The sequence below is a fragment of the Schistocerca americana genome, chromosome 7 (genome assembly GCF_021461395.2).
Source record: "Schistocerca americana isolate TAMUIC-IGC-003095 chromosome 7, iqSchAmer2.1, whole genome shotgun sequence".
NCBI lineage: Eukaryota > Metazoa > Arthropoda > Insecta > Orthoptera > Acrididae > Schistocerca > Schistocerca americana.
In genome coordinates, this window is record NC_060125.1 from 63,927,145 (window position 1) to 63,935,634 (window position 8,490).

Sequence of the window (8,490 nt, forward strand, 5' to 3'; positions counted from 1 at the left end):
ACATTTTGTGCCTTTGAATCAGTACCACAAGATTCAACACTGATTTTCAGATCAATATATGTGAAAAACTAAATCTTGTTCCCACTTGTGTAGTATAATGCACAACATTAAACTGTAGTTTATTTCAGATTAGTTATCTCCTGGATTATGGGGAGTGGAGAAAATGGCCGCCACATGGTGGGAGATGTGAGACAAGAAATTTCTCCTTGTTTGTCTTATAGTGCTGATAACTTATGAATGTGGGCAGTGTGTATTGACCAACAGCTTTTATGTAACTACTCATGAAATTCACAAAGATTTGTGAAAGCACATTCTAGAAATGTTGGAATTACAACACATTCATGACATTACATTAATTATTTTCCAGTTAACACACATAACACAATAATACTTCATCAGACTACTACAGTGCCACAACTATTACACAACGTACATTGACAGTAGTTGAGAATAGAACACTGTCAACTTGAAGTGTTTCAATTTGTACTGAAATGTAATGGAAATGGAAATGAGCGTTTAGCATCATTGGCTGGGAGGTCCCTTACGGGGCATGTCCTGCCACCTTGGTGCAGGTCTTATTACATTCGACGCCACATTGGGCGACCTGCATGCTGGATGGGGATGAAATGATGATGAAGACAACACAACACCCAATCCCTGAGTGGAGAAAATCCCTGACCCACCAGGGATCGAACCTGGGCCCCTTAGGATGGCAGTCCGCCATGCTGACCATTCAGCTGTTGATGAGAACTCATTGGCCATTGGCCAACTATTCAGAAATAAACTATGGGCATTGTTCAAGAGAGTGAAACTCATATAGGGGCTTCCAGTAATATGAACTTGGTTCGGTGCTAGGCTGCTTGGAATGCAGTAAGTTTATCAATTCTTCCTCATATCATTTTCTTATTGGGTGATATAAGGTAGTCCATACTCATTTTCATTTCAGAGCAAACAAAAACTGATGTCATTGCATTGTGATCATATTATGACTCTTTTCTGTATTGCACTTCTCGAACTGCATTGTAAATATGATGCTCATCTTTCACATGATGTTTCCTCACACCTGTTTTGGGGGATAGGGAAAATGATTCCATATTTGTATTTTTTTTCCTTATAAAACAGAAGCTGGTTTCATTGCATAATGTCCTGTGACTCACATATATTTGTTTCTGCTTACAAATTGCATGTGTGAAATGTTTGATTTCAATGTATTATAAGTATATTTAATTGTATTGTTTTGCTGTATTGATCCTCTTCATCATTTTCATACATAGATACAAATTGATGTGGGAAAAGTCAGGATTATGAGAAGATGATATTGCTCATATTCTGCTGTATTCTACTTTAACTCCATGTTAGCAGCTTTTAACAGACATGGTATTCAACTTCATTACATCTTGCCATGGGATGAATGTGTAGTTCTAATTTGATTGGTGTTGGTTCTTACCACTGACAATGGACTTACAAGATTTCCCTCACTGATTTCATTCACACTGACAGGATGTATAGGACACAATTATGACTTAAACATATGTAAACAGAAAGGTGCAATTTTCAATTGATTTGAAGGAAATTGAGTTCGAAAATTTTGTGAGTGCTTGTATATTTTATATGGTCATTAAAAAATAAACCACTCCATCTTCAGGCCACGAGTGGCCTACCGGGAGCCCACCGTGACATCCTCAGAGGAGGATGCTGATAGGAGGGGTGTGGGGTCAGCACATCTCTCTCCTGGTCGTTAAGATGGTATTCTTGACCAAAGCCGCTACTATTCAGTCGAGTAGCTCCTCGATTGGTATCACGAGGCTGAGTGCACCCCAAAAAATGGCAACAGTGCGTGGCGGCTGAATCGTCGCCCATCCAAGTGCCGGCCATGCCCAACAGGGCTTAACTTTGGAGATCTCACGGGAACCGGTGTATCCACTGTGACAAGGCTGTTTTCCCCTATGTGGTCATTAGAGCTCAAGGAATCCACAGATGAGCATGTTGTGCTTACTTGCTGGAGTGCAAGGACCATGGATCGAATCACACTGCCTGCGCTTCTTTTCTGTTTCATTCCCACATAGTTATTATGATTGTGAAGTCTATCATTATTAAATGAATTATTTATTATTTTCATAATCTTTATCCTGGAAAAAGGAGAAAAAGGTTTTGATAAGATGATGATTTTAAATAATAGAAGGATATGCAACAACTTTCAGTCAAATCAGGATAGTCATTTTATTTATGTCATTGTATATGCATGTGTGAAAAGTATGGTATGTAACTTATGGAGAACTGAACTTATCAGGATGATACTGATCATAGAATCATGGGAAACAATCATTATTGTGAGAGAGAGAGAGAGAGGGGGGAGAGAGAGAGAGAGAGAGAGAGAGAGAGAGAGAGAGAGAGAGAGAGAGAGAGAGAGAGAGAAGTCTATAGACTTATGAAACTAGGAACTCACTCACTTTGCTGCGGAACCCTTGATTACCGGTGACAATATGAAGTATGTAACCATGTACAAAATTTTCAAACTCTATTTTCTTGAAACGGTTCAGAGTTACATCTTTCTATTTACATGTGTTCAAGTACTGGTTGTACCCAACACAACCGCTGAATATGAATCAAATCGATGAGAGGAAGTTTGTACTGTTCTCTTGTCAGTGTGTTTTGTAGTTTTTGTAACTAGAGTGTTCTTCATTGCAAATGCTGAAATGCCACAGTATTTACTCAAATGTGTTCACATTTTATTAACAGGTACTATAAAAAATACATTTTACCAGAAATCAGTTTACTCGAAACATCCTCCCACTCCAATGAAAATTTCGGAGTTCTCCATGAAACAAAACAAATATTCATGCAATGAAACCAGCTTCTGTTTTATATGAAACAACACACAAATGTGGAGTTATTTATCTTGCCCTGTATTACAAATGTGAACAAAACTCAAGCAGAATATGAACAACATACAATATTTAATTCAAAGAGTGCAATGTACACAAGAATTCATAATCAGGAACACAATGTGATGAAACCAGGTTCTGTGTCATGTCATCTTAGATGATTTTTAGGTTCTGACATGCACTAAGGGACAATAGTTTTCACTTCATAATGGTAACATGGTCAAAATTGCAATATTTGGTCTTACAAATAAATAATTTAATAGTTGAAAGGTGATCACTATGTCATGTACAGAAGTTTGCATGGCTGTGAATCATAGCTAAAAGAGGTTAATCTTAGTTTTTGACTTAGATTTCTGGAATTTATTACTTTGCAAGTTCACAAATAAGTTTACAAAGTTTGCAGGCATATACTTCACCATTAGAATATGAAGCACACACATGAAGTGAAAAGAAAAAACTATAATGTAATACTCATATTTTGCAAGGAAAGAAACAGATTTTCACATCGTATTTTTCCCTAGCTGACGTTCACTGCCAGATCACTAGGAGCACTACTGTTGTTCTCAGTTTCCATGTCATAACATGGGCACTCCATGGTGTAACTTAAGTGTTCTTTGGGACCTTTACCAAAACATTTATTGCTGTACTCCTTATCTGTTGCATAGCCCAGGAAATTGGTAATATGTTGGAGTGAGTTTTGATCATAAAGAAGAGTATGCTTCTTGAAAAACAATGTTTTCATTTCCATTTTATGTATGTGATTATGTAACTGGTTATGAATTATGCTTTCTGTCTTACACTTTTCAGCTGCAAGAAGTGGAAAGATGAGATTTTCTTATAGCAGTCATAATTTTTTATTTAAAAACCAAACAACATCACAACCTAGCATCAGTTATGTAACTATGCAGCACATAAAGGGTACAGCAACCAACATTTTTGAAAAGTACTAGGTCAACAGTACTATTTGATAAATTAAGCACAAGTCAGCAGCAGTTGCAATGTCTGTATTCACTGAAATTTTTTTGAGCACATAAAAACAAATTTTAATGTTTATTTAGCATAACATAGAACTACACTACTCATCCAGTAACCACAGGTGGATTTCAATTAGTAGTTCACGAAAGAAACAAGTCATTACATTCAACTCTGTAAAGTTTGTCAAATTTACTTTCAGTGGAGTGAAAGCTTCGCTGAATGTACCTGACAGTAGTGTTCTACTGGCAACCAATTTTTATCTTTAATGACATATGTCTTGAAAACTGCACATCCAGAACCTTGAGATATATAACTGGAATGAAGCCTGGAAAAATAGGCTGTCCTTGTTGCTGCTAATGGATTGAGAGCACTCATTTTCAAGATATTATCATTTCAATCTATCACAACCAAACTATCACTATCTTACTAATCATAGTCACTAATCAATTACTGGTACCATCTCTCCACCATTGTGCCGTATCACTCATTCTCTGGCATGCAATATACCAATTGAAAGAAGCTTCATACCTGGTCCAAGTGCAGAAAAACTGCAGATTCATAGGAAGGAAAATGGAAAAGTAGGCTGTCCTTGTTGCTGCTAAAGGATTGAGAACACTCATTTCCAAGTCATAATCATTTTAATCTACCACATCCAAACCATCATTATCTCACTAATTATCAGCCACTAATCAATTACTGGTACCATCTCTCCACCATCATGCCATGATGTGGCTAAAAATCAAGCAAATGACACGTCAGGCACATGAAAGTAACACTCAGTAAATTGACTGGCACTAAAGTAATTGTTGTTAACATTCCACAAGGGCATGATCTAATGAACCAATCTATTGTGAACTTGGAAGTGTATAAAACAAATGATAGGCTTAAAACAATATGTAATAAATTTCACAATGTGTCTTTTGTAAATATCAGTAACCTAGATGGAGACCTGAACGCAACTCATGGTATGCACATGAATAAGAGAGGTAAAAAGATTGTGAGTAAATTAATTATTGATGAAATCAGACAAAACATTACACAAAGCAGTGTAAATAAGTGAATTGCTATGGAATGGCACAACCCACCCAAACAGGACCTGCCACACAAACAGCTACTGCTGACAAGCCAGGAAAACTTGTAAACCCTGCTGGACAGCCTGGTAGCTCTAAATCTCTCTGTATGCTCCAGCAGGAGAAACTCAGCTGTAATATCATATAGTGGAACCCTTGTAGTCTTAAAACAATCAGTCTGGTAGGGTAACACGTCCATCAAGGGTTCAGCAATGCAAACTCACACTCAAATCAATTCAGCAGAACTTTCAAAGGCTTAACAATAAGCAGAATGTGTTGGATACCATTGCAGCAATCGATAACCCTGATGTTTTAATTATAAGTGAACACTCGTACACAGATGAGCTAACTAGTGCATGTAAGCCACTCTCCATGATCTTTTGCTCCGCCTTCAGTAGAAAAGAGAAACGTGGTGGTGAGGTAGCTATCTTTGCAGCCAATGGTAGTAATTATAGTGTAATAAATGTAGGTGCTTTCAGCAGTGAAGGTGTAATAGAACTAGCAGCCATTATTTTCTTTGATGTTCTTAATGACCTGCTTATTGACATTGACAGTAAACACTGCAATAAAAAAGGCTGGGTTAACATAATACTAACTGGTGATATAAACATTAACTTGCTGACCACTGACTCTATATCTAAAAAACTAATGCTATTACTTGCTCAATTTAACATTTCTGATAAATGAACCCACTAGAGAGGTCAATAGTATAAAATCATGCATTGACAACATTATAACTAACGTGTCCCACTTTACATGCAGTTTATCAGTTCTGAAGCTTGCCATTTCTGACCATCACGCAATACAGGAATTGATAGAAGCTGAAAATCTTCATGTCAACAGAAAAGAGAAACAATATGTGACAAAAAGAATGGCCAATGATGACAATGTTGTAGATCTCAACAGTTTGCTGAAAAGCTTAAAACATGGTGAAAAAAACAACATTACTTTCAGTGAATTTGCATCAGATTTTTATTATTGCTTCAATGTCGCATGTGCAGAAATGATCTTTACAGTAAATGACCCCAAAGATACAAAACATAACTGTATAAATCATGAAGTAAAAGCAGCAAGAGAGAAACTTAGACTTTTCCAGTATACAATGCTAAATAATAACAATAATAATAGACTAAAGGTAGAATTTAAGAACTATCATGATTATTATAAAGATCTGCTGCTAGAAACTAAAAGCAAATATGTAGCCACGATGCTAAGAAACTCTACTAACACTGGATTAACTGTTTGGAAAGTAATAAATAGCTTTAGGGATTGTAAGGACAGATCAGCTAGTGATTTTACTATAAACCATACAGGGCATATTATGAAATGTCAATGCCAGATTGCAAATGTTTTTGATGAGTACTTTTCTTCTGTTGGAAAATCTGTCAATGACCATTTTAAGAATCTTCAGTCTAGATATAAGGGCTTTCAAATCAAACAAAGCGTATACTTGGCCCCAACCGATAGCAAGGAAATCAAAAACGTAATAAGGTCATTAAAAGATACAAAGTCAGCAGACTATGATGGATTGTCTATCAGTACACTGAAAAAGTGCATAGACAACATATTTGATGCCATGGCCACAGCAGTAAATGATGTAATTGCATCAGGTTGTTTCCCAGATAGTCTAAAGATAGCACAAGTAACCCCGATTTACAAGTAAGATGAAAAATCTAAAATTAAAAACTACCACCCCATCTCAATCTTAACGGCATTTTCTAAGGTAGTTGAGATAGTTATTTATACCAGACTAATGACATTCCTTAGTCAACACAATTTATTATTTGAAAATCAGAATGGCTTTATGAAAAACAAGTCAACTTCAGTAGCCACAGTACAATTAATAGACAAAATAATAACTGCCGAAGGGAACAAGGAGTATGTAACTGGAGTGTTCCTTCATCTAGAAAACGCTTTTGATTGTGTCAACATCACCATATTACGTGACAAGCTGTGGAACCTGGGTATTAGAGGAACTGGCTATGAGTTAATAAAATCGTATATGAGCAATAGAAAACAATTTGTCTTGCTTAAAACAAACAGTGGGTCTTTCAAATCTGAAATTACTGATATTGTATATGGAGTGCCTTAAGGTTCAGTCTTGGGACCCCTTCTTGATTTATGTTAATGATATACAGTATCGTTCTCCTAACTGTAAAATAATATTGTATGCAGATGATACATCAATTGTGTGTAAACACAAAGACTATGACAGTCTGGAGGTGGTGTGCAACAGTGTTGCTAATTAAATAGTCAAGTATTTTAATGAAAGCCATCTAAATGTAAGTGCTTCAAAGACTGCAATGATGGAATTTAACACAAGGAAACAAATAGAATTTGACATGAAATTATCCGTAGGAAATGACATTGTAAAAATGGAAAAATGGACAAAGTTCTTGGGAATTACAATCCAGGACAGCCTCAAATGGGACATGCATATCACTTCCTTAGCCTCTAAGCTGTCGAAGAATGTATTTGCTATAGATACGATTAGCAAATATTGTAAGGATATGGGTGTACTAAAAATTGCTTATCATGCCCTTTTCTCATCAAATTTAAACTATGCTGTGGAAATATGGGGTGCAGCAACTCAAGCTAACCTGAGCACATTATTAATACTACAGAAAAAGTTATCAGAATTATTTGTGGTGCCAAACCTAGAAAATCATGTCAGAATCTGTTCCCAAAACTAGGTGTGCTTACCATTATAGGTGCACACATATTGAAAGTTATAGTGCTCATGAAAACAATAAATCCAAATTTCAACTGTGACCTGCACCAGTACGATACAAGGCAAAAGTTCTTATACCATGTAAATAGTCACAGAACAACTTTATATGGAAAAAATGCACTTCATGCTGGACTGAAGCTAGCCAGTTCCCTACCAAAAAGTCTCACAGCCCTTCCTAGTAACTAATTAAAAGATCATCTAAAAAGAATTCTAATAGAAAACCCTTTTTGTTCCTCAGATGAGTACTATATCTATATGAAAAGTGCTTTGTAAGTACGTCAAGCTCACAGTTTTAAGTAACCTACAACTAATATAATGTTGATAACAACAATATTTGTAATATTGTGAATGTATACTACCAAATGTAAAGTGCATCAAAATGTAAAATTTATTAATACAAACAAATCTTTGGTTTGTAATTTATAAATTGACGTATTCAGAAGAATAATCTGTATGATGTCCTGAAACTGTATTATTTCTAGGGATTGTATTTGATCATTCGATGTTGAATAAATATTATTATAATTATATCATTCATACTCTGGTATGCAATATGCTAATTGGGAAAAGCTTCATACTTAGCCCCAGTGAAGAAACACTGCACATGCATAGAAAGAAGATGAATAAAATAGACTGGAAAAGCATTTCTGTAAAATAAAGTATGACAACTCTGCTGTATGTAGATTTTCATGAAATATCGCATTCTTATTAACAGGTATATAAAAGATAACAACCACTTCCTTGACCGACTCTCCACAGTTAATGTCCCTTTACCACACGGTGCCTTTCTCGTCACTATTGATGCCACCTCCCTGTTCACTAACATTCC